Source organism: Triticum dicoccoides, chromosome 7A, assembly GCF_002162155.2.
Source record: "Triticum dicoccoides isolate Atlit2015 ecotype Zavitan chromosome 7A, WEW_v2.0, whole genome shotgun sequence".
Taxonomy (NCBI): Eukaryota; Viridiplantae; Streptophyta; class Magnoliopsida; order Poales; family Poaceae; genus Triticum; species Triticum dicoccoides.
The window spans coordinates 543,510,077-543,514,514 of record NC_041392.1 but is presented as its reverse complement, the minus strand read 5'-3'; the positions used below and the strand labels follow the sequence as shown (position 1 = coordinate 543,514,514).

The following is a 4,438-nucleotide window of genomic DNA, read 5'->3' as shown; positions in this document are numbered from 1 at the left end:
GAGGCATATACCCCGGGGAACCCAGCTGATCTTATTCTATCTCCACCCATACTTACATAAGAGTAACAACAATAAAACCTAGACATGTAAGTTGTGATAAGTTGAGATGAAAATTGAGAATATTATTAAAAAGAAGTAAAACTCAGCTGCCTACAGCCTCTCACGGCGATTTGAGCTCATGATTTACTCGTAGGATACAACAGGGAGCATACCAGATTGTTCAGTCGTTCACCACGTCATTTTTATCACACCTCAACGCGTGTCACAACCCGCACAACATAAATGGGACACCGCTCCGGAAACTAATCTATGCGTCATGTCGTTAATTGGGTCAAGAAGTAGCCCAAATGGTTATGTTCATCATCACATGCTTGGCGGAGGAAAAAATAATTCATCCTCCTTCAGCATCGTTTTGTCCGCCATATTCGGCACCCATGGGTTTCACCTAGGTTTGTTGTTTTTCCATTCCTTTGCATGATTAGGCACACCTTCAATTTTTTGTTGGTGTTAGGGCACATAGGTTGTTCTTCTCCTGCTTTGTCTAGATATTGAGCTCTACTGTTCTTTTGGTGCTTGTTTCAAGAAATTGATGGAGGGCGACCTACTAAGACAGGCAATCCGATGGGTTTCGATATGTTCGGATGGACATGCCTGACCTGAAGGCGCACACATGCCATCTGGACAGGTTGGACAATGCTTCAAGCCACCAGCAATTCATCTTTCATCGTCTCAATAAATAAATAAGTCATCTTTCACTAAATTGCGGTTGTAGTTGTACTCTTTATGCGTTGCTTTTACTCCCTCCGCATCAAAATATAAGATATTTTTGTAAGCTATTTTAGCCTACAAAACGTCTTATGTTTCGATACAGAGATAGTACCTTTTTATAAGTTGTCACGGGCTTAAGACAGTTCTTAAATGAGTTAGTTAAAATTTTCTTTTATTGTATTTATATTTTTAAACATCTTTAATTTTCTATAACATGGCCAGGCGCCGCAATGCGCGCATGTATGTTTAAGCGAGGTGTTAAGACTCCATCATCTCCTTCACTTCAGATCCAAAGTGTTCCTGGAGAAAAGGAGAAATACATTCCATTCAGAGCCGCGGGTAGTTCTTCGTGGTTATCATCTATTTTCTGAAGACATAATGAACAACATTGCCAAGATGAACATTAGTCATTTTCATGGATTTTCCAGCCGTTGGGCTGGCTCCTTCTCCAGTCGCAGCACACTGGGAGACAAATTCATTGTCACAGTATAATTCAAAAAAGAATTTATGCATGATACTACAAACAAACCCCCCTGCATGCATATCATCCTAGGATTTTGCAGGCCAACAAAGCACATTACGTGCATAAATCACCAATTTTCCGTCTTCATTGACCACTAGTTTTTTTAGGAGCATTTGACCACTAGTTGGTGTATGTATGTACCTGTGTAATGTACACAACTAGCAACTGAATTTGTTACAAGATTATTAATGGCAGAGGCAAACTGGAAATTTACAACATTTAGACATATGAACCTCACGCAGTGATAGGAAATTGTTTCTCCAAAAAAAGGGACAGGAAATTGGCCGACATACTCGTATTTCTCTCAGCCATGCATTTCAAACTGCCTTTTTTTTAGCCTGTTACAGAAGAGAAGGGAAGGCACAAGGGGGAAACGGAAAAGGAATGGGAGAATCACGGGCTGTAACCCCATGAGGCCTGCCATGGGCTCCCAGTTTGGGCCCAAACCAGCAGCGCGTGTGCGTGCTGGGGGCACCGGCGGGACAGCAGACGAGGAAGGAGGAGGCAGCTTTAGTACCACATCGCCCACGGAGGAGGAGCGCGGAGGGCGGATGGCTATAAAAGGAGACCTGCCTCAGCGTTGCAACTCATACCTTTCTCGGCCTTTTGGCTAAGATCAAGTGTAGTATCTGTTCTTATCAGTTTAATATCTGATATGTGGGCCATGTGTCCACAACGATATTAAATTTATTTTTTGTGGGAGTGGGCCCACCACAGTAGCTTGCTGCTGGGGCCCACACGCGTCGCCTGGGCGTTGCACTGCTGCCTTGGCCCGGCGCACCCCAACCAAATCATTCATTAAACTTTTGAGATGAGATGAGATCTGTACATAGAAGTTATTTGACTCGGGAGGAGGTACCTTCAGATATTCCCACACCTTTAAAACGCCATCTAAGGGGTTGTTTGGTTTGTGACTAACTTTGCCAAAGATTGCCACACCTAAAGTTAGGCAAGTTTGACCAACTTAGATGAGTGTTTGGTTCAAGCCACACTTGGACCCCACATGTCATACACACAAAAAATATAGCAAGATTCTCTTAGGCTTGCCAACTTGTGGCTCTCATTTTGATAAACTAACCTTAGTCAAGTTTGGCAAAAATGTGTGGCAAAGTGTGGCAATACTAGTCCTAAAACCAAACATCCCCTAAGTTTGAGTTAGGGCAGTAGTTAGTCCAATCATCCGGGCCATCACCCAGGTGACAGATCTGCTCCAAAACAAGGTTTAGGTGCCTCATTTTCGGATGCTTCTTGGGATGTGGATGTACGTGGACTCGATTGCCAATTTCCCTCAAGACTAGCTTATTCCACTGTTTTTAGGCACAAGAGGTTTATATTTCTTGGACAAGTAGAGGGATTTGGGGAGAGTTCTTGATTGGGGAGCTAGTTAAGCACAGTTTTTTTTCTTGATACAGATAGGTAGGCCTGCATTCAAATAGTTTACCTACGGTGGCCTACTTTATATGTTTATTCAGCTCATAGGTTGGACTCCACTTATAGAAATGAAGAACACTGCTAAGAAAGAGGGTGTGGCAGCTCGGTTGGCTGGAAAGATGGAAGCATACCAACTCTTTGCTCGGTTAAGGATGGGAGCGCTGTCCGGTGCATGCCAATGCAACCCTTTATTGATTTTATGAATCACTTGGTTTATTTCTTGAATTTAAAGTCAAAGTTGTGCAGTTCCTAGATGCATATATCATCTAAGCATAGCTACAGGCTACCTTTGTCTCTGGAATTTAACCACCTAAATTTTTTCAAAACCGTTTTTTCTTCTTTTCGAAACAGATTAACCACCTAAATGGCTGTAATGATGTTCCTATTTTTGAAGTGAACAGAAAATTGGGTAACAAACTGCAAACTATCTCTTTACCAGAGTGCATGCACATTTTATCTGCAGGATGATTGAAGATGCAGAGGAGAAGGGATTAATATCAGCTGGTGTTACCACACTAATCGAGCCAACACGTGGCAATCAAGGAATTGGGATGGCGTTCATCGCTGTGCAGAAAGGCTATCGGTTTATTGCTGTTATGCCTGCAAAATATTCACTTGACAAACAGATGCTACTGAGATTTTTGAGCGCTGAACTGATATTAACAGGTGAGAATAAGGATTTTTTTGCCTCTAGCAAGTACTCTAAGTGTCCCTCTTGTATGCCTTGGGAGAAATTGCTCTTCCATTATCCATTATCTAACCAAATATAGTATTTAAAGTGTATAATTTTTTCGATGAGTATTTACTGCAGATATGGGTTTAAAGGAATGATTGGCAAGGTGGAGGAGCTGATGAAGACTATACCAAATTCTCACTGTCTTAATCAAGTCACCAATCCAGCAAACCCGGAATGCACACTTCAAACGGAATGGTACTTATATCTGAAATGTCATATTTTCATGTTTAATAAATTACAACTATCTTTTATCACCATTTATGGATCTTTTATTTTCTCAATATGCTCCTGGGCATGAATTTACTCTGTTATCATTTCCTGGAACAAAATTTAGGACCGCAGGCAAAGATACCGCAGGCAACTATCAGCCTATGTAGACATGTTTGTGGCCACTGTTGGCTCAGGAGGCACACTGACAGTGACAGGTGTAGAAAAGTACCTGAAGATGAAAAATCCATCCATAAAGATAGTGTGCATGGAACCTTCAGAAAGCAATGTAATTTCAGGTAATCTCTTAACCATAGCATATGGTGCTAGTTTCAAGCCATGGACTTTTAGTCAACCATAATCACTAATGAGTAAGTGTAGAAAAATAAAACCTTAAGGATGTGCATAGAAATCAAATACATTGCTGTTTGATCCTGTGTTCAGGAGGTTCACCAGGGTCACACAAAATTCAGGGCACGGGGCCAGGGTTCATACCGGAGGTTCTCGACACATCGGTCATCGACGAGATCATGACGGTGAGCACGGAGGAGGCCATGTCGATGGCGAGGAGGCTGGCGAGGGAGGAGGGCTTGCTGGTCGGCATATCTTCCGGTGCAAACGTAGTTGCTTGTGTCAAGGTAACTTCTACTGCTGATATTGGCAGGTTACATGGATTGCCATCTAGACATATGAACCTCATGCAGTGATAGGAAATTGTTTCTAAAAAAAAGGGACAGGAAAGGCCGACACACTCGTATTTCATTTCAAACTGC

The 4,438-nt window shown here is 42.2% G+C and overlaps 1 non-coding gene and 1 pseudogene across 1 annotated transcript; both read left to right on the top strand.

Moving 5' to 3' along the window:
- Positions 1-1,880: 1,880 nt before the first annotated feature.
- LOC119334766 lies at positions 1,881-2,077 on the top strand. The gene has a single exon (XR_005161530.1). It is a non-coding gene; the product is annotated as a U2 spliceosomal RNA (small nuclear RNA).
- Positions 2,078-2,766: 689 nt separating this feature from the next.
- Positions 2,767-4,438, top strand: part of LOC119331644 — a 2,993-nt pseudogene continuing 1,321 nt past the window's right edge.